Consider the following 23,555-nt stretch of genomic DNA (forward strand, 5'->3'; position numbering starts at 1 on the left):
ACCTTGTGGGAGCCCCAATGTCAGGAAAGGGAACAAAAAAGGACGCGGACGAACGGTTGAAGTAGCCGTAATGTGGCTTAACAATAGGGCAAGGAAGGTGGCTACACGTGGCCGCAAAGACCATAAATAGTGTCTCCCTCCCTATCAAAGCCCAAAAGCAAAGACGTCTGAAATGCCTTCAGGTGAATCTTCACCATGCCAAGGCAGCTTCAGACGTCCTAATTAAAAAATTTGCAGAAGAAGGTCTGGGAATAGCCTTCATCCAGGAACCCTGGATTCCACACGGTACCGTAAAAGGCCTGAGCAGTACTGATGGTAAGTTAATTTATGCCACCAGTTCTCGCCCAAGAGCGGCGATGCTTTTAAGCAACAAACTAATGTGTCTACAGTTTATGATGGCTGATCTCGTAGCAGTTTGGGCTAAAATTCCAACCCCAGGAAGCGAACAAGGGGCAATCCTGGCCTCTGCCTACTTTCCGGGGGAGGAAGAAACGGCCCCAACAACCGAAACAATAGCCCTCATCAAATACTGTCAGCAGAGTGGCACGCCATGGATCCTCTGCTGTGACGCAGGTAGTACGAACATCAACAACAGGGGTGAGTACCTCCTTGAGTTTATCAGTACTAATAATATAAGCATTATCAATCGGGGCAATGAACCCACCTTTGTAAATGCTATTAGAGGGGAAGTTTTAGATCTTACTATGTGCAGCCATAATATGGCCAGCACCGTCACTAATTGGCATGTTTCAGGAGACGAATCAATGTCGGACCACAAACACATTGTATTCGACATTGATCACTTTCCGGAACACATGCCAGCTTTTAGAAATCCCAGGAAAACGAACTGGGAGCTTTTCCGTTTTATTATTGAGAAAGCTGGTAACAGCTTACAGCGACCTATAACCACCTTGCAGGAGCTTGAGAAGGAAGCTGAACAACTCCACTCAGACATTAAAACAGCTTTCAATGAGAGTTGCCCCCAAGGAAAGATACGTACACAACGTGATGTGCCTTGGTGGAAGAAAAAGCTTGGGCAGCTAAGATGCCAGGCTAGGAAGCTGTTCAATAAAGCAAGAGCTACGGGCGACTGGGATTCATACAAAGTCGCTCTAACAACTTACAATAAATAACTTAGGAAATCTAAAAGGGCTACCTGGAGAGAACACTGTGAAAAGATTAATGATTCTGATGAGCAGCGGTTCGATTAAAAAAGCCCTTTCTAGAGATCACAGAAATGTAATTGGCACGTTGAAAAAAACAGATGGAAGCTACACAACACGGCCGGAAGAGACGAGCAAACTATTACTCGAAACACACTTTCCTGACTGCACAGAATATCAGGGAATTCAATCTAAATAAACTCCCTCTGTGTAGGAATCAGTTCGCTTACCAGACAGGGAAATCCACGGAGACGGCTATTCATAGTCTCACGGTAAAAATCGAAAAGGCTCTAGAGTTAAAAAATATAGCCCTCTGCGCTTTTATTGATATATCAGGGTCTTTCGATAACACAACACATCAAGCTATCGAACAAGCTATGATTGACAAGGGCATAAGCCCTATAATAATACGATGGGTGCTGTCTATGTTAAAGAGTAGAAAAATCCATTTGGAACTGGGAGGGACATCTGAATCAATTGCGGCCACAAGAGGCTGCCCACAAGGAGGTGTGCTCTCCCCTCTCCTGTGGACCCTGGTCATTGATGACCTTCTTCAGTTAATGAAAACCAAGGCATTTGACACACAAGGATATGTAGATAACCTAGTTATTTGCATCACAGGGATGCACGAAGATACAATATCAGATCGCATGCAACAAGCCCTTTGCATCAGAGAGACGTGGTGCGATACCAAAGGATTATCTATAAATCCTAACAAAACTGTTATAGTGCCTTTCACCCGGAGAAGCAAAGTATCTATCCCAGAACCATCCCTGGGTGGTACAAAGATACAATTCTCAATGGAGGCTAAATATCTAGGGGTCACACTGGATAGAACCCTCACGTGGAATGCTCATTTGGTTGCTATCCTAAACAAGGCAACAAGAGCTTTCTTCGCCTGTACTCGTCTCTACGGCAAAACATGGGGGATTTGTCCAAAAATGGTATATTGGACATTTAATACTGTCGTAAGGCCAATAGTCACCTATGCTTCTCTAGTTTGGTGGCAGAAGGCCACGCAAAGAAAGGAAACGGCTAAACTAAGCAAACTGCATCGATTAGTTTGCGTTGGAATAACGGGTGCGATGATAACCGCCCCTGCTGACGCACTTAGTGCTTTAGTGGGAATACCTCCCTTCCCTATCCTGATAGAGAAATAAGCAACACTATGTGCACTAAGACTTCCAAATATTTCTGAGTTGAAGGAAGGAAATATGATAGGGCATATGAAAGTAATAAGAAAATTCATTGTAAATCCCTCATTACAACTGCGTGACGTAATGTCCCCTAAGCTCAGAATCTCACGGAACTTTGTAGTGTCCATTGTGGACAGGACCCATTGGGAAATAGGGAATCCTTTTAACGACCCTGACTCAGAGGTCTGGTACACGAATGGATCGAAATTCGATGAAGGAAGAACGGGAGCTGGCATCTATGGGCCAAACATCAAAAAATCGATACCAATGGGATGTTACCCCACCGTATTTCAGGCAGAAATTCATGCAATAGAGGTCTGTAGTAGAGAATGTCTGCGGAGAGGCTCAACATCGAAGAACATCTACATTATCACGGACATCCAGGCGGTACTTCGTGCCTTGCAATCCTACATAGTTACATCTAAGCTGGTGGATGAATGCACTGAAATCCTTAATGCCCTGGGAGCCAAAAACAAGGTTTTGTTGGGATGGGTTCCCGGACATCAGGGACATGAAGGTAATGAACATGCAGATTACCTAGCAAAGCAGGGTGCTACATCAGCATTTTATGGTCCAGAGCCCTTTTGTGGACTCACAAAAGCACACACGAGGGAAACTATAAGTAACTTGGAAACTATACAATTCAGACGTCACTGGATTGATTGCCCAGGGCAAAGGCAGGCCAAACTGTTTATACTTCCGGCAACGAAAGTATCAGCCAAACTCATTAACCTAAGCAGGGAGGACCTAAGAACTCTTACTGGGTACTACACGGGACACTGCGGTCTACGATATTACCTAAGTAAATTAAATCTATCTGATACTCAAATTTGTCGTTTATGTGAGCTGGGTGATGAAACGCCGGTTCACATTCTCAGCGAATGCGTCGCTCTAGCTAGGCAGAGACTATCCCATCTAGGTGGTGGGATTCTTAATCCCTATATGATATGGAGTAAAAAGCCTGAAGAGGTACTTAGATACATCAAGAGCTTCCAGATGCAAAATTAGGCTGAAAGGTCTTGCACAATAGAACTGCACAAAGGTCGCAGTGCTTCCAGACCAATTAATAATAATAATAATAATAATAATAATAATAATAATGATTATAATAATAATAATAATAGCCAAGCGGCTATAAAGGCCTTGATCTCAACTACAGTGCGATCGAGGGTGGTCTGGGAGTGCCTGACCTCACTTGCGATTGCATCGCCTTATTTTACAATTAAGATTATCTGGGTCCCGGGCCATAGTGATATTCCGGGTAACTGTCAAGCGGATCTCTTAGTCCGAATCGGTACAACTGAACCGGATGAAGATGGCTGTAGGGATTTCGGGATTCCGCAAGCCACCTGTGGATTGCTCTTCCATAGCTGGGCCTCGAGTCAGCTCAGCAAACGTTGGGCGGACACTACGTCTTGCAGGGTAGCAAGATCTTTCTGGCCGAAAATGGATGGCAGGAAATCTGCTGAAATAATTGGGTTCACTAAGGCTCACCTATCAATGGTCATTGGGGTTTTGACAGGGCACTGTCCCATGGGTATCCATGCGGTACGTTTCAATATATTGGAAACTACATCCTGCTGCAGCTGTATGGAGGATGATGAGGTGGAATCACCAAATCACTTTATGCTTGATTGCCCAGCTTTTTCCAGAACTAGGCGAAAGTATTTCGGTCGCGACTCACTTGGATCTCCCGAGGAGCTATCCAAGGTTGATATCGGGATAATTCGGAACTTTATCGTTGCTACCCAACGATTCTCTAAGTAGTTATATCTACGTCACCGTTATTTCAGTTTATTATATGTAGTATCACAACGGACCTTCATGTTGTCCAAGTGATCTTCCCCTATCAGGGAAGCTACCACGAAACCTAACCTAATCATCTGTTTGTCGACCCATTTAGTAGAACCAACTCGATGAATGAGCCCATTAAAGGATATGTTCGTCTTTGTAACAAATATTCCGAAGTGATAGATTTAAATGTGAGTTTTTATATGTTCAACCTATTTACAATATTTAATTGAGAATGTTAGACACATAAATTCATAAGAAGCTAAAATATTATTAGACAAATAGTTATCCTAGTCTGTAAGATGTGTAGTCAGTAGACTGAATAAATAAATAAATAAATATAAAATTTAGCATCTGGTATGGTGCCCGAGAACATTCTGCGTACAGTTTTTCTGGAGCGAATGCCATAGAACGTTCGTGGGATTTTGGCCGTCAGCGCCACTAACGATCTTGACAGCCTCGCCTTACAATCAAACAAAATTTATGAGGTGCAAAATAGAATAATGTCAGTGACTACCAAAGTGGGGCCCCCAATAGCTGACGGGGCAGTAGCATACAACGAAGCAAAAAAATCCTTTGCACATCAAATCGAAGAATTAACTGCTCAGGTACAAGCGCTCACGACAGCGGTAAAAAAGGGATTCAAGGGGTTGTGTAGCGCAACATATAGCTTCTCCAACCCAATTGTCAACCTCACCTTCGAGCGGTGAATCCCGTTTCACTAACAGACGAGGCTCTTGCGGCCCCAAGCTCCTCATGGAACTTGGGGGTGGGGAGGGAGGGATGGCCTGAAGGTTCAATGTGGCCATATAAATCGTTCCCGAGATGGTCGGACCAGCACCTTAATGGTGCTGTGTTACCGGAACGTATCGGATCTGTATCCGACAAAGGACCATCACATCGAAAACACTCCCCAAAGCCTTCGGGGAGTAACCTAATCGCTACAACAACAACAACAACAACGGCGGTAAAAACAACAAAAGATGAAAAGGCGAATGAGATGGGAAAGGCCATGTGCTATTATGACACATGTTTCGGTGCTCAAGCAAAGAAGTGTCGACAACCCTGTAATTTCCGCACAAGCAATTTAAACTAACAAGGCCGTCGGTCCTCCTCGTAAGCACAGGTGTCGGCCCGTTCAATACGCGTCTACAAATAACCAATTTAAAAAGTCGTCTCAAATTCTTGATCGACACCGGCGCCGACATTTCGGTGCTACCCAGGGGAGTTCTCAATAATATTCCAACGAATTTAAAGAAAACTGATTTCACTCTCTTTACAGCAAACAAACTTTCAAGTGGCTATTCACAGTCACAGACGTTGCGCATCCCTTAAAAGATGCCGACTTCATCAAACATAACAACCTGCTCGTCGATCTATGCCATCGGAGGCTGGTGCACTCTAACTCAAGCGTTACTAGGTCACAGTCTCCACGACCTCAAGCATTAATATAAGAAATGACGGCCGCACAAGTTACAACCGCCACTTATAACAGTTATGTGGAACGCCTCCTCCAGGAGTTAGAGGGAAATACCAAACCGACTACGCCCCTCACGCCTAAGCATAGCGTAAGGCGCCACATAACTACGCAGGTTACACCCGCCGCAGAGAGGGCGCTTCGGCTCGCTGGAGAAAAATTAGCAGCAGCAAAAAAGAATTCGGCAGTATGTTTAAACAAGATATTTCCGTTCCGTGGAAGAGCGAATGGGCCAGCCCACTACATCTCGTTCGAAAAAAAGATGGAAATTGGCTCACTTGTGGTGACTACCGACGACTAAACAGAGTCACATTGCCCGACAGGTATTCCATTCCGCATCTCCGAGACTTCACATACTTAATACATGGCGAAAAAGACCGACAAACGTCCGGTTTGATGGAATGAAACAACATCAAAAGCCTTTGATGACTGTAAAATGGCATTGATAGATGCCGTTCAGCTGGTATACCCAGCAATGGAGGGTGCTTTAACTCTTCGCTGCGATGCATCTTACCAGGCAATAGGGGCGGCACTGGACCAAGCTATCAACGGTATGATACAAACTTTAGGGTTCTATACGGGTAAACTCAGTAACACTGAACGAAACTACAGCGCCTACGATCGCGAACTATTAGCTATCTTCAAAGGCATACGATTCGTTAAATCTGTTAGAGGGCCGAAACGTCACAGTTATTACCGACCATCGCCCACTCTCATTTGCTTTAGATCAAAACTCTAATAAGGCTTCGCCCCGGCAACAGCGGCAACTTCAGTATATAAGTCAGTTTACCAGCACGATAGTACATACACCGGGACATAAAAACACGGCAGCTGATGCGCTGTCTCGAATTAATATCATAAACCTCCCTGTGAGCATATCAGCTGGAGAGATCGAAGACGAACAACATTACGATCAGGAACTACACCATCTTCTACGTTCAAGTTCAACATCTCTGAAACTACGCAAACTCAAAATTGGCGATTCAAATGCCGAGTTTTACTGTAACGTATCGACGGGCACGGTAAGGACATACATACCCTCGTCACTACGACGAAAGGTGTTCGACCTAATTCACAACATCTCGCCCCCAATGGGCGAGCCACACAAAAGCTCGTAAGTCAACAATGCGCGTGGCCGCATATGAATCGTGACAGTATCCGGTGGGTCCGTACATGTTTGTCATGCCAACGTAGTAAGGTACGCCGTCAGCAAAGGAACATTCCGCAACACATCGAGGTACCGAGTGAGCGTTTCAAACACGTTCACGTCAACATCATAATCATGCAATTTTGCGACGGATACAGATACTGCCTGACGATAACCGACCGCTTCACCCGTTGGCCCGAAGCAATACCGCTAAAAGACATCTATACCGATACAGTAGCAAAAGCATTTTTCGCCGGGTGGTTAATCCGCTTCGGAGCACTAGCTACTGTTACCAGTGATCGAGGATCTCAATTCAAGTCAAAATTCTTCGAAGCATTCACGCAACTCATAGGATGCAACCTAACTCGAACGACAGCTTTTCACCCAGCATCGAATGGTATGGTCGAGCGTTGGCATAGGTCCCTCAAAGCGGCAATACGGCGACACGCCTCATCAAACTGGGTAAATATACTGTCAGTGTTGTTGCTCGGTTTTCGCACCAGTTTCAAAGACGACATTAAAACCAGCACAGCAGAAATGCTTTACGGAACAACACCCCCGTTACGAGGGGCATTCTTCATCGACGTTGAAATGGGGCCTGAGCCACAATATTTTGTCTAAGAATTACGAAACTTCATGCTACAGTCCGCTCGTTACCTACCGCGCATCACAATAGATCTCGAACATTCGAACATTCTAGTCTTCATAGTTGTACTCATGTGTTCGTACGAGTAGACGAAGTAAAAAATCCACTTGAACAACCGTATCGAGGTCCATATGAAGTGTTCGAGCGCATATCGGACTATATATTCAAGATTGACGTCGATGGTAATGCAACCACAATATCAACAGAAAGGCTTAAGCCTGCACTTATTGAAGCAGAAAATTAGAATACGAATGGCACAAGTAACTCAACCGTAGTGCCATCAACGAGCAACTCCAGGAGTCCAAATATACCGCGCACATACTCCAGAAGTCGGCAGTGCAACGATCCGTGACTTCTAAGGTGCATCGAAATCACTCCTGGGGAGCTACTGTGGCAACATGCTCACTTTTCTGCATGAGGCAACCCGTTCTGGGCTAATGACAGATTCTTAAACGCAACGAACGACGCGCAACACGTTTCAGCAAGAACATCTCAATTTGCACTAAATTTCTTTTATTTGTTGTAAGGGTATTATTTATGTAATAAATTTTCGTTGGATCTATAAACGCATAATCTAACGTGACTGCAGTAGAATCAATACAATCAAGTACACTACATACTTATGCCCCTATTACCGTTTACAACTCAAATCTGGTTCGGTAGAAATTTCGCAATTTCGTATTACAGACTACAACTCAACCTGACAAAAAAAATGTTGGTTGAGTTGTCTAGTCTAACAAATTTTTGTGGCATTACTGTTTACAGCCTGGTGTTGGTTTAGTTGTCAAAGCAGTCAAAATCTTACAACTGCTTACTAGCAGTTGTCTCATACAATTTTGCAGTTGTTTTGACAAAATGTAACGTTTTACAAGACGGTTCACCACCTAATTTTTAACAAAAATTTTCAAAGTTGGTATCAAAAGACACGTTTCGACCTCCAATTTAAGAATCCGAAAACAAAAATTAAAATTTTAATTTCTGTCATATCACTTCGGTTCAAATTTGTATGTGGTTGTTGTATTTTGCAAGATTTTTTGTACACACTAATGCAGAAAGGCGTTGGAACCACCCAGGGTTATTTTTACAAATTGCGGCCAAAGGCCGCCAACGCAGAAAGATATTCTGTGGAAAAAAAAACTGTGGATTGGGCCTCATATATCGGACCCTCTCTGGGCCATTTTGTGGGTTTCTGTAAATACCTTTCGACAGAAATAAAATTTGTATTTTCCGCTTTCGAATCCTAAAAACAGAAATCGAAACGCGTCTTTTGATACCACCTTTAATAAGAGTTAGATGGTGCACGGTCTCATAAATCGTTGCAAAATAAAAACTAAAAATTGAAATCCGGTAGTTAAAACTTTTTTAATCAAATAATAATCAACAATTTTGTACACATTTATAGAAAAAACGTTTAAACGAAGGATGACATTGAATAACGTTTTGACTTTATGGAGCGACATTCGGACGAGGCTGGCCGTAGTTCGGATGCAGCGAAAATAGGCGAAATTATGCGAACGTGAGTCCCATTGATACTAATCTCTACTCCTGCGAATCCTGTTTTGGAGTAAAATAAAATTTTTGCTGTTTGGGTTCTAATCCACTTCGCACAAATATGCTCTTCAATAATATCCAAAAGTCCAAAACTAAAATCATTTCCACAGCATATTTGATAGCTGCCGTCAACAAGGAATCGGAGTGCGGCGCATAATTTTAAAATACGAACACGTATGCGGAAATGGTCGTTAATTTTCTTTAGTCATGAGCAAAATGCTTCCTTTCAAATCTGCAAAATAACTTCATTTGAAGCTCATCATTTGTCACTTAAACATTTTCTTACTTGGTGCTAGGTAGTTCCAAGCGATTGGAATGATCACGGGTAATAGTCTAGTTGAGGGGTCCACTACTAATACGCTACCAAAAATATCGAGAGAGGTGTCAAAAGACGCGAATTAATCTCGAGAACACTAATCCGATGGCGGAAAAGAAAAATTTTATTTATGTCCGGAGATATTTGCATTTGAAGTTGGCGATTTTCATGTGGTTGTTGTTGTGTTGTACCCACAAAAAAAATTGCGCATCACCGTGGCGGTAGCCACGGTTATACCACACACCCGGACTTGGCATGGCGTAGCCCAGGGTTATTTTTTATAAGCGATGCCAAGGGCCGCCAACTCAGAAAGGTGTTCTGCGCAAAAATACTATGGATCCCACCCCCGGTTTCGGAGGTACCCGCGGGTCTTTTTTCGGTTTTTCGTTAATATCTTTTGAACGAGTTAAAACTTTTCTTTTCCGCCTTCGGATTATTGTTCTCAGATTAATACGCGTCTTTTGACACCTCTCTCGATATTTTTGACGCGTATTAGCAGTCGACCCCTCAACTAGACTATTACCTGATCACGCGAATGTTTTCCGTATTGACGACTTGTACCAACATTTCGCCATTATGAAATAGATTTCCTATAATAAAATCACTTTTGTAAATGCTTAAATTTGCGTCACAAATTAATCAGCTCTTCATTTATCTGCGAAATCATCACCCTCTAAAGTTGGCAACTCAATTCAACTTCAACTGAATTAAGTTGTAATTCGTAATACCAAACAGGAGTTGAGTTGTCTTAAAGTTGAGTTGTTTTAATTACAACCCAACCATGGCGGAACGACACAAGGTGGCAGCATGGAACAGCTCATTATAAACTTTTTTTATTTGATTTGATACATCAACTTCCGGCGCAGTTTGATTTTGACATTTGTCCATCGAATTTACAAAAACAGGTAACAGTGCAGTTTACGGTACCCACCGAATTTGGGCCAAAGTGTAGGAGTGAGGTATCAAAAGACGCGTATTCACGCCTAGATCTAGAATCCGAAAGCGGAAGTTAACGTTTTTTACCCGTTCAAAAGATATTAACGAAAAACCGAAAAAGACCCGCGGTCCCTTCGAAACCGGGGGTGAGATCCATAGAATTTTTGCGCAGAACGCCTTTCTGTGTTGGCGGCCTTCGGCCGCGCTTATAAAAAATAACCCTGGGCTACACCATGCCAAGTCCGGGTGTGTGGTATAACCGTGGCTACCGCCACGGTGATGCACAATTTTTTTTGTGGGTACAACACAACAACAACCACATTAAAATCGCCAATTTCCACTGCAAATATCTCCGGACAGAGATAAAATTTTTCTTTTCCGCCTTCGGATTATTGTTCTCGAGATTAATACGCGTCTTTTGATACCTCACTCGAAAATCTTGGCCCAACTTTAGGGTGGGTACCGTAAACTGCACTACTACTATGGGTTGAAAAGACTTGACCACGTCTCTCAACATGCTTACAGGTTGCTAAACATTTCTTTCGATAACCTTATTAAACTTAAAACGCTCACCACGCTACATAAATTAATATATATGAAGAAACCTGACTATCTGTATCGGAGGCTAAATTTTCTCCAGTCGTCTAGATCTGTTCTCCTTACCCACTTCAGACATCGTATGCTAATATCTGATCGCCAGTTCTTCATTAATTCCATACGTCTTTGGAACTCGCTCCCTTCTAGACTTAGGCTTATAAGCAATGCTCTGCTCTTCAATAAAGAATTAACAAGTTTCTATAATAACCTAGACAATTAAAATACTGATTCCTTCTAAGCAAATGTACTCTATCATTCCTTTATTTATTTATTTATCTATTTACTATTTATTAAATATATTATTTGTTGTAACCTTTTCTTAGCCATAGTCATTAGCTTTAAGTTTCAAGATTAGATTGTTCCTATTTTATGCCTTTTACCGACTAGCACTGTAAAATAATTTTTGTCAAATTGTTGTGCTGGGATGAATTGCCTAATAAATACAAATACAAATACAAATACCCAAAAACAAAGTAGATGGGATTTTTTTTATGTTTGCAGGTATGTCACCATGCTGCCTCCTTGTATCATTCTGCCATGAACCCAACCATTGTGAATGATGACTAAGTGTGTTATCTTATCTGTCAACTGCCTGACTACTTTTCAGCGTTTTGACAGGCTGTTCAATATGGCGGCGCCTATCTTCAGCGGGTGATAGAAAGAGATACAGAATGAGAGAGCGATAGTCATTTACAAATCAGGTGATCTAATCACTTTGGAATTTTGACGTTTATGCAGAAGATATCACACTTAGTCATCATTCACAATGAACCCAACTAAGGTGAGTTGTTAACCGTAATTGGGGCATTAATTGAAATACGCATCTAATGATTTCTCTCGCAGGGCGTACAGAAAACTATCAGGTGCTTGAAACATTGATTGTTTTGTACCATCTCCTTTACTTGTTTACTGATGTTAATAGTTTGACAAAGGACAAATATTGCTGTCATTAGTAATTTACTGCTGCATTGGACTCCCTGGCAATTTCATTGCCGATGCTCCTGAGCTAAGGACCAGTATCGTAGAAAAACTTATAAAGAGATGAAACTTAGTACCGGCACGAAAATTTCATCTTAGTGCATGTATGTATATACATGGGATATATAAAATTTCATAGAATAAATGTGTCGGTAAATGTTATGTCGAATGAAAGGGTTAAACGTTCCAGTAAGATCCGTGATTTTCGTGGTAACGTTTGATAATTTTCGATAAAAATTAGGGGGTGCACCGTCTTGTAAACCGTTAGCATTTCCGTTAATGGTAACGGTTTGCAAGACGATGCACCACCTAATTTTAATCAAAAATTGTCAAAGGTAGTATCAAAAGTGCAGTTTAGAGGCCCCACCCTAAAGTTGGGCCAAGATTTTCGAGTGAGGTATCAAAAGACGCTTCTTGGCATCAGTATTAATAATCCGAAAGCGGAAAATAAAAATATTAACACGTTCAAAAGATATTAACGAAAAACAGAAAAAAGACCCGTTGGTACCTCCGAACCGGGGGTGGGATGTTGTTGTTGTTGTTGTAGCAATGCTCGCCCCACCTAATAGCCGCGACCGATCACAAATTGTCATCAATATCCTCTAACGGGAGTCCAAGGAAACTTGCCGATTCAACAGGGGGGGACCATAAGGAAAGGGGTGTTAGAGGCGTTGGTTCCACATTACAATTAAAGAGATGGTTGGTGTCATGTTGGGACACATTGCAAGCGGGGCATAGATTTTGTATGTCGGGGTTGATTCTGGATAGGTAAGAGTTTAACCTGTTACAGTATCCAGAACGAAGTTGAGCAAGAGTGAAACGCGTTTCCGCGGGTTTGGATAATTTTCGATAAGTACTGCATTCACCGGGCAATTCCCGGCATAAAGGTCCGACACCTGTTTATAGAGTTTACCAAGGACCTCCTTGTGTTTTTTCACTTCATACGGCTGGGTTCTCAGGTGCCGTATTTCCTCAAAATGCTTACGGAGATGACTCCTTAAGCGCCTAGGCGGTGCTAGTTCATCAATCAGATGTCTGTTGGGATGCTCAGGTTTCTGGGTATTCAACAGGAACTGTTTGGTCAGCATCTCATTTCTCTCCCTGAAGGGGAGTATTCTCGCCTCATTATGCAGATGGTGTTTTGGGGACATAAGAAGACAGCCCGTGGCGATTCTGAGAGCAGTATTTTGGCAGGCCTGTAGTTTCTTCCAGTGGGTGATTTTTAGGCTTGGCGACCATATGGGTGACGCGTAGCATGTAATCGGCTGGCTAATTGCTTTGTATGTAGTCATGAGCGTTTCTTTATCTTTTCCCCAAGTACTGCCAGCGAGGGATTTGAGGATTTTGTTACGGCTCTGAATTCTCGGAACAATTGCGGCTGCGTGCTCACCAAAATGTAGATCCTGATCAAACGTCACACCCAAGTTTTTGGGTTGTAGGACAGTCGGTAGCGTAGTGCCATCGACGTGGATATTCAAAATGGTCGACATTTGGGACGTCCATATTGTAAATAAATTCGCGGAAGATTTAGTCGGTGATAATGCCAGGTTTCGCGAGGTGAAAATCTGGAGAGATCTGGGAGGTAGCCTTTTATTTTATTGCATAGCGCATCGATCTTTGGGCCTTGGCCTGTGGCCATTATTGTGCAGTCATCGGCGTAGGAAACGATTGTGACTCCTTCCGGTGGTGAAGGTAGATTAGATATGTAGAAATTAAACAAAAGTGGGGATAGGACACCACCCTGTGGCACCCCTTGTTTAATTCTCCTTGGTTTTGATGTTTCGTTTCTAAATTGCACCGATGCCTGCCGACCACCCAGGTAATTTGCGGTCCACCTTTTAAGACATGGGGGAAGGGTAGACCCTTCCAGGTCTTGCAGTAACGAGCCACGGTTGACCGTATTAAGAGCTTTTGATAGGTCTAGCGCTACGAGTACTGTTCTATGGTGGGGGTATTGATTTAAACCGCAATTTATCTGGGTGCTAATGGCATTTAGCGCGGTGGTAGTGCTATGGAGTTTTCTGAAGCCATGCTGATGAGGGGCTAGCTGCAAATTTGCTTGGAAATAAGGGAGCAAAATGGCTTCAAGCGTCTTTGCCACTGGCGATAGGAGAGATATCGGACGATACAACTCACCTATGTTAGCTGGTTTCCCAGGCTTTAGTAGCGGGACCACCTTGGCCATTTTCCATTTCTCAGGTATGACAAAGGTGGAAAGAGACAGGTTGAAGACATGCGCTAAATATTTGAAACCCTCTTTCCCTAGGCTTTTAGGCATCGGCATGGCTATGCCGTCTGGGCCCACTGCTTTGGATGGTTTAGCACGACCAATGGCGTCCCCAACCTCTTTAGCGGTGATGGTGATTGGTGACGCGCTGAATTTGTGGTTATGTCCGTGTCTATTGGCTCTCCGTCTATCTCTGTCGACCGTAGGATGCATTATATATTGTCGGCAGAAAGCGCTCGCGCATTTTTTCGAGTCCGACAGCACTTTGTCGCCAAAGGGGATGGAAACTTTGCCTTTGCGCTTAGTCGGATTCGATAGGGACTTTACGGTGGACCAAAGTTTACCCACACCGGTAGAGAGGTTACAACCTCTTAGGTGCTCCTTCCATTTCGCCCGCTTGTGTTCATCTACAAGCAATCTGATGCGTTGGTTTATATCCCTTATTTGGGGGTCGCCTGGATCAAGCTGTCTTATAAGGTCACGTTCTCTCGCTAAGTTTGCGGCCTCCGCCGGGAAGTGGGGCCGGATTTCGGGAATTCTCCCGGCGGGAATGAAATGTGCCGCGGCGGATTTAATGACCTTACGGAAGGCACGCTCCCCTTGGCGGGCATCAGTCGGGATAGGGAGGGCAGCAAAGCGGCTGTCTGTAAAGGATTTATATTCTTCCCACTTTCCTTTTTTGAAGTTTATGAAAGTGCGTTTTTCAGTGACGATGAAGTCGGCGGTACACTCAAGCGAAATAAGTATGGGCAGGTGGTCGGATGCCAATGTTACCATCGGCTCCAGTTGACGCAGTTTACGAGTTCTGCGCTCACGATTGAGATATCTGGCGAGTTGTGACAGCTTCCTACCATACGTGTGGGGGCGTCTCCGTTTATTGTGCAGAACGTCGTTTCTTCTATTTGATCCGCCAACATCTCACCCCTACTGTCCGCCCGCAAGTTTGAATGCCATAGATCATGATGGGCATTGAAATCGCCTAAGATAATGCGATAGTTGCAAGTGAGTAAGGCCCTGATATTAGGGCGGTATCCACTGGGGCAACAGGTGGCAGGAGGGATGTAGATGTTGATGATTTCTAGGTTTGCATCGCCTGACCGGACAGATATGCCTTGACGTTCTAAGACATTGTCCCTGCGGTCGATGCCAGGATCAAATATATAATATTGCACAGAGTGGTGTAAGTTGAGGGGTCGACTGCTAATACGCTACCAAAAATATCGAGTGAGGTGTCAAAAGACGCGTATTAATCTCGAGAACAATAATCCGAAGGCGGAAAAGAAAAATTTTATTTCTGTCCGGAGATATTTGCAGTTGAAGTTGGCGATTTCCATGTGGTGTTGTTGTGTTCGTACCCACAAAAAAAATTGTGCATCACCGTGGCGGTAGCCACGGTTATACCACACACCCGGACTTGGCATGGCGTAGCCCAGGGTTATTTTTTATAAGCGCGGCCGAAGGTCGCCAACGCAGAAAGGTGTTCTGCGCAAAAATACTATGGATCCGACCCCCGGTTTCGGAGTTACCCGCGGGTGTTTTTTCGGTTTTTCGTTAATATCTTTTGAACGCTTTAAAATTTTTATTTTCCGACTTCTTAATACTGACTTATTAATACTGATGTCAAGACGCGTCGTTTGACACCTCTTTCGATATTTTTGGTAGCGTATTAGCAGTCGACCCCTCAACTAGACTATTACCATAATTTTGGTAGTAGTGCAGTTTAAGGGCCCCACCCTAAAGTTCGGCCAATATTTTCGGGTGAGGTATCAAAAGAGGCGTATTAATCTCGAGAACAATAATCCGAAGGCGGAAAAAAAAATTATATTTCTGTCCGGAGATATTTGCAGTTGAAGTTGGCGATTTTCATGTGTTGGTACCCACAAAAAAAATTGTCCAACACCGTGGCTATAGCCGATATTTTTAGTAGCGTATTAGCAGTCGACCCCTCAACTAGACTATTACCATTACTTCTTTTTAGGTTGGCAACGCGGCCTTTAATAAACCTACTTTTTCAAAAATAGATGTCGCTGCTTAGCCTTTCCTCGTATGAGTTAAATGAGAAACAGCGGCGACATCTGCCTATCACAATTCACGTGTGCGAAAATTTCACGGCATCTGCTTTTCAAGTCTCTCAATGATCCAGAGCATTCCCGTGAAAATTGAGCGTGAGCCGGAGCTGTAAAACTAACTGGAAGACGGCAATTGTTCCCGCATGTTTGAAGTCTTTTAAGCGCACACATCACTTTACTTTTTATACTTGGTATATTAACATAATCTAACTTGCACGAATGAAAGGAAAAAGTTATGTTAAACTTCACTAATTTACTTATAAAATACTAGCAGACCCGTCAGACGTTGTTCTGCCCTAAATTTGGTCTATCTCCATACATTTTAATAAGCTTTTTCCGTCTAACTCTCTAGTCACCCAGCGGCATAAAACTTACTCTGTACTAAAGCACACATCAACAGCTTCAATTTGATATCCATAATTTAAAAACACATCCTAGTGTTTCCCTTATCCACGTTTCTGCCTATATCTCGAGACCCTAATCACCAATATGTATGAAAACTACCCTGTACTAAAGCACTCATCAAGAGCTTTTATTTATTTTATTTATTTATTTATTTATTTATTTAAAGTCGACGCAAACACAAAGCGGTCGACTAATTATTGTAATAGACAGATATATATGTAAAATACAGAGCCATTCTTAAAATTAAAAAATTCAAAAAAGGTACATAGAAAATTTGTATGTTATAAACATTTGACATCGCATTGTATAAGAAAAAATAAAATTAAAATATCAGGCTAAACATAAGAGTATAGCAGTATGTAAAGCAGCAAACGAACATTCAAAGCCAATGCAGTTATACAAATCATTGTACCGCGAGCACCAATGGCGCAGGGGACTGTTTCTAGCAAAATTTTGCCGGCATAGAGGTAAATGAAAAGGCACAAAATGCCTGGACGCCCTAGCAGGAACCGCAAAATTTAGTTGACTGATTAGGTCAGGGGAGTCAATCACACCAATGATGAGCTTGTGAATGAACATAACGCCAAGTAATACTCTACGATTCTCTAGAGATGGCAAATTAATTAGAAGAAGTCTATTCCTGTATGGTGGAAGATGAGTACTTGATTCCCAGTTGAGACCTCGTAATGCAAAAATTAAAAACCGTCTCTGGACCGACTCAATCCGATCAACATGGATTTGATAGATCGGAGACCAGACACATGAACAGTACTCGAGAATAGGACGTACCAGCGAGGTATAAAGGATCTTTGTGAAATAAGGGTCATCAAACTCTTTAGCCCAACGTTTGATAAAACCTAATACACCAGTTGCTTTGTTTATAGCGGTTGAAATATGTGTGGTAAAACTTAATTTCGGATCAAAAATAACTCCTAGATCAGTAACAATAGATATCCGCTCCAAGGGGTCGCCGTTAAGTGTATAAGATGATAGGACCGGCTTCACACGGTGAAAAGTCATTTGCTTACATTTAGAGTAATTCAAAAAAAGTAAATTTGCAGTACACCAGCTTTGAAATGAGTCCAGATCGGCCTGAAGCTGATTAAAACAAAACAAGTTCGAAGGCAGATATGTGTAACAAAGTTTTACATCATCTGCATACATAAAAACTCTAGAATGTAATATAACCTTTGGTAAGTCGTTTATGAACAGGTTAAAGAGTAATGGACCCAAATGGCTACCCTGGGGCACGCCAGAAGTTACATCAAACGACTTTGAAAGATTGTTGTTAAAGAAAACTCGCTGAGTCCTATTTTCAAGATAACTTGAAATCCAACTTAATAAAGGCGCTGGAAAACCCAGAAGATCAAGTTTGGTAACTAAGAGCTCGTGATTAACAGAGTCAAATGCTTTACTAAAGTCGGTGTAAATTACATCTGTTTGTTTGCAAACTAAAAAACCATTCATAACAAAAGACGTAAATTCAAGCAAGTTGGTAGTAGTTGATCTCCGATGAACAAAACCATGTTGACAAGGTGATATTAAAGAGCTACACAAGTATTGAAGCTGGTATGTAATTATCTGCTCAAAAGTTTTAGGGATAGCTGAGAGCTTAGCTATGCCTCTGTAGTTCTCAATATTAGACCTACTACCTTTTTTATGCAAAGGTATAATAAACGATTGTTTCCAAATAGATGGGAATGATGCGGATTCCAGAGACAGTTTAAATAATTTAAAGATAGGCTCTGATAAGCTGACAGCACAGTACTTAAGTACACAACTAGGAACACCATCCGGACCCGGCGAAGATATCGGTTTCAATGCAAGAAGTTTATTAAGAACAGTATCTTTATCAATAAATGGGTTTAAAATATTATTAGAACTTTCCAAGCAATATGGGTAAAGATTAGACTGGACACATTGGGATGAATAGGTTGATTTAAAGAATTCAGCAAATAAATCAGCGATTTCGTGATCAGAATTTGCGTTTTTGCACCCATAAATAAAAGTAGATGGGAAACCAGAAATTTTCCTTTTGGAATTAACAAATCTGTAGAAACGTTTCGGATTATTAGTAAATTGGAATTTGCAACATGATAAGTAATCTTTATAACACTGCTGGTTAAGACGATGAAAATTGGACCGCGCCACTAAATATTTAGATAAATCAATAGCTTTACCAGATCTTTTGAAACGCTTATAGAGTCTAGATTTAATATTATCAAGTCTTAATAGTTGCTTTGAGAACCAAGGTGGTTTACCCGTGGTGGTACTGGAATAACGAAGGGGGACACAGCTTTCAAACAAAGCATCAAGAGAACTATAAAACAAGGAAGTCGCTGTTTCAACGTCTGTACACGCATAAAGACTCGACCAGTCATGGGCAGAGATCAAATTATTGAGCTCACTAAAATTCGTCTTTGAAAAACATCTCAACCGGGGTCGGGAATTGGGCTTAGAAACATCGAGCATCACAGGTTGAACAACATCCAGTACTATCTCAAGCGTAGGATGAAGAGGGTCTTCAGGAAGGGATAATGGGGGAGTTCGGGTTAGAGTAATACCCGCAGAGTCATCTGTAAAAACTAAGTCTAAGATTTTCCTTTTGGAATTTAAAACATTATTAATTTGGAGAAGAGATGTATCTAGCAGGCTGTTTAAAAACTCGTGCTGAGTAGTGGGAGTCATGAAATTTGAGTCGATGGTATTGATCCAATTTACTGATGATAAATTGAAATCACCAAGAACTACTAGGCGGTCTTTGTCTCGCAATTGCGAGTACAAACTGCAAATAACAGTGCTATGACATGTATAAACGTGTATATCCGATCGTGGCGGTATATACGAGCAGCAGATAAACAAACTAAAATTGTGCAAGGCAAGCTTTACTGCTATAAATTCAATGTCATTTGTGGTGTCCAATAGCAGCAACTCAGATGGAAGCGTCGAGTCAACAGCAATAAGGACACCACCTGCTCTAGATTCACGATCACGCCGATAAACTACATATTTACGTGAAAAGAGTTCAGAGTTAAAATTGTCAGCTTTTAACCAGGTTTCAGTAAAAGCTATAACTTGAGAAGTAAAAATAAAACTATTCAGATAAAAGGTACTTAATTTCGATCTTAGGCCACGAACATTTTGGTACGTGATGGTTATTTTTTCACTGTTTCCGCAGGGATTTTTGAGTTTTTTGAAGCTCCTGCGGCGTTAGGTTTTTTTGTAAACAAATGCACAACTGAATGTTCCGGCCAGAATGTATGTTCAAGAACTCTATCAAAATAAGCGTCTGGCACTGATATTTTAAATGATGAAATATCCCTATCATATCTAAAATTAAATTTATAAACGCCTATTTTAATAGGTTGTGAAAGGTCTAGCTTATCTTCTATATACTTAATAATATCATTTTCCATAAGCGAAGAATGAAGACGAGATACAAAAATTGTCCTGCGAGGTGGCACGGCAGTCACCTGCCTCGGTTGCGCATTGTCAACATTTGGCAAACGCACAGCGGCGGAGGTAGAATCACCACCAGTGTAGGTGGAGCTGGAAGCAGCATTGTCATTATTAATGGTTGTTATATCATTAACAGCAGTAATTTGAACTTGAGCCAAGGGTGTAGGTTTAGCATTCGTGTTTACCTTATCAGCGGCTATGTGTTCAGCAGCAGCGTGGGCATGTGCAGTTTTTGCAGTTTTATTGGTAACGTTATTAGCATTAAGGTTAACAGAAATGTTATTGGCAGTCGAAGGCTTAACATTGGTATTTACAGCATAAGAGGTACTTGAGGTGTCGACGGCATCATTATTAGTCTGTGGGACGACAGTATGTACTTTATCGGCGGCGGTGAAATTGTTTGAATTAGCGGCGCCAGAATTTTCAACAGTAGACAGCTTGGCGTCACTGCAGACAGCGGACGGTGACAAAACAATTGACGAAAACGAAGGTGGGATAGGCACAGAGAGGGGTGTAGGTGTGAGCATAGCCGATGCATTATCAGCTATATGTAGCTGTGAACCTTCTAGAGGAGTGTTTCGAGGGGGACCCGTACACTGCGAATGCGAGCCAGAAGGCACCGGCGAGAAAGTGCATAGATCCATTGCATATGCAACCATAGCATCGTTGTTGTGTTTTTGGGGCAAAGTACACGAACTCACTGCAGCTTTGAGCGCACCGATTTCGGCAGCCAACACACCAATGCTATCACGATTGTTCTTATTGTTTTTATTCTTATTTTTAGCACTGCGCTTATTTGAACGTGCTTTTTCCTTCGCTTTGTCTTTGTTGCTGCTTTTTTCATCCTCCATGTTAACAGCTTGGTTACAACAAATTAAGTTTTTTATGCCATCTATTTGGGTAGACAAATCCCTGAATTTTACTTCAAAAGCAGTCATTATGGCTTCTAGCCCCAGTTTTTGAGAGGCTAGGACGGAGTCAAATGCCTTCGAAACTTTAATAGGCGCATTTACACACTCCGCACACATGTAGCGTATATGATAATTTGATTTTATTAGTCTAACGTCATATTCAGTGATGGCGCCCTCACAGCACGCGCGATGGAAGCGCTTTTTACAAAAGCCATTACACGGCACACATGTATTGTCAGTACGACCAAAACCCTTATCACATTTTCCGCAAAAGTCATCCATAATTAAGTTGAGATCAAAAACTCATTCGTTATCCATATATATAAACACATTCTAGGGGTACCCGCGTCCACGTTTTCGCTTATATCTCGAGACCCTAGTTACCCGCGGGTACGAAAAATACCCCGTATCAAAGTACTCATAAACAGCTTACATTCGATACCCATATTGTACAAACATATCCCAGGATTACCCAGGTCCATGTTTTGATCTCAAGACCCTATCCAGAACGGGATAAAAATTAACCTATGTCTGTCTCCTGGTTCTAAGCTACCCCTCCACCAATTTTCAGCCAAATATGTTCATCCGTTACTTCCTCTTCAATTACTCTTTATCTATTAAAAAAAGCGCATCAAAATCCGTTGCGTATTTTTAAAGGTTTAAGCATTCAAAGGGACATAGGGACAGAAAAAGCGACTTTGTTTTATACTATGTAGTGATGTATATACATCCATGCATACCTATAAACCTACGCCCGAAGTTAAATAACGCAGCGAATGATATATGTACGTATGTATGTGTCGCATCAAGCCTCACTCAAAAGCAATTAGCGCGGACAGTTCACAGCGAACAAACACACATACGCATTTTTTGATAAAAATGTTACTTTTGTTTAAACAATTTGGCTGATATAAGAAAGGAATCAAGTATTTTTTTTGATGCAGATCGAAGGTAAATATTTCAAAGTTTTACTGAAAAGTAGAATTTTTTAAATCCATCCATCCCTTTATGAGTTATCGCTGTGTAAACAAAAATGTTATGATTTGTTTACTACATTTTGGCAATTTGCCACGCCCCTATAATATATACCTTCAAATTATATTAACTGTACCATCTCACTTAGCTAAGCTTTCAAATGCAAAAAACCGTTTTAATCGGAGCATTCTGTGTGAAGTTATGTGCATACATGGCATTTAGCGACTTTATTTTATAAGATTTATAGATTAACACAAAAAAAAATGTCTGTCCAAATGAAAACATATGAAAGTGAACAGTGTTGCCAGCTCAGCAGGTAATAAATCAAGGTTTTTTTTGATGTATAAAACATCTATATTTAGAAGAAATTTCTATAATAAAATTATGTTTTTATGGGAAAATGATTGCTATCTTATCATAAATCGAATAATCAGTGGAAAAAATGTGTTATTGTCAAAATACTTTAATTTTATTTTTTTCAAAAAAGGCTTAATTAAACATGCACAGTAATTCTGCGTAGAACACCCTTAGCCGATCCAACACCGGCTGCGCCATGCACAGTAATTCTGCGTAGAACACCTTTCTGCATAGGCGGCCTTCGGCCGCGCTTATAAAAAATAACCCTGGGCCCGCCATGCCAGGCCCGGGTGTGGTGTAACCGTGGCTACCGCCACGATAATGTCCTTCTGCGTATAAGGACAGCACCGTGGCGGTAGCCACCGTTATACCACACACCCGGACCTGGCATGGCGTAGCCCAGGGTTATTTTTGATAAGCGCGGCGGGTTGGATTTTATATAAGGTGCCACGATTTTCAAACTTTTGTTGATTAGTAGGGGTAGAGGGGGTCCTAAAAATCACAAAACTGGAATCCGCAGGTCTAGGAAACTCTTAGTTTAAGAAATATAAGCTTTTTAATTTCCAAATTTAGTAAAATTTCAACTTAAGTCCTGCATTTAAAATTCGGGTCGCACATGTCGATAGCGGTATCAAAAGACGCGTATTTCGCTTGAGACTAACATAAAAGCCAACCCGAAGTCTTTTTGGGTTTTTGTTAACTCAAAACGAAAATATAACGGTATGCCGAAATCAATGGAGTTTGGAGGCAAAGTTGCTTGCTCAACTCAGGAAGCATGTGAGCTCTTTGCCGACTTCTTCGGGTCGGTATTTAACAGGTTCCGGACAGTTAGTACGTCATGTGATACATCTGCCATAGTGGAGTCTGTAAATATTGGTCAGTTCACGGTTACAGAGGAAGAAGTCCTGGAGTCCCTTATGAACCTTGATGTATCTAAGGGAGCTGGATACGATCTTCTGCCACCCTTGTTCTTAAAGAATTGTGCGGTTTCACTCTATCCGCCTCTTACTAAAATCTTTAACAAGTCCCTTGAATGTGGTAATTTCCTTGACGAATGGAAAGTGGCATTCTTATCGCCAATTTATAAGTCTGGCCCTCGAAACAAGGTAGAAACAAGGCTTCCCAAGGCAGTCGGTTCCATGTACCGGAGCGACTCGGGATTTTTCCCGACCAAGGACTGTCATTTCAGTGTGACCCCATTTAATTTGTTGCGTCCCTCCCACAAATTGTCATTCTCCCAGCAGCTCCTTGCGGCAGGACTGCTCCATATTCTCTTACTCCGGGAAGGCATCGAATCCAATCCGGGTCCGTCTCCTGACCCCGGTCCTGAGAAATGATTTTACTGCATCTGCCG

The 23,555-nt window shown here is 41.9% G+C and overlaps 1 protein-coding gene across 9 annotated transcripts in view; it reads left to right on the plus strand.

The window, feature by feature from the left end:
- Nucleotides 1-11,695: 11,695 nt before the first annotated feature.
- Nucleotides 11,696-23,555, plus strand: part of Socs16D (Suppressor of Cytokine Signaling at 16D) — a 687,555-nt gene continuing 675,695 nt past the window's right edge. For 7 of the 9 annotated variants that reach the window (XR_010952689.1, XM_067782190.1, XM_067782193.1 and 4 more), the window contains exon 1: nt 11,697-11,902. The gene's annotated coding sequence lies outside the window, so the exon portion shown is untranslated. Of the gene's footprint in view, nt 11,903-23,555 lie in introns of all 9 variants that reach the window. The other 2 variants (XR_010952690.1, XM_067782188.1) reach the window with 1 other exon arrangement.

Source organism: Eurosta solidaginis, chromosome 4 (assembly GCF_040869045.1).
Source record: "Eurosta solidaginis isolate ZX-2024a chromosome 4, ASM4086904v1, whole genome shotgun sequence".
Classification (NCBI taxonomy): Eukaryota; Metazoa; Arthropoda; class Insecta; order Diptera; family Tephritidae; genus Eurosta; species Eurosta solidaginis.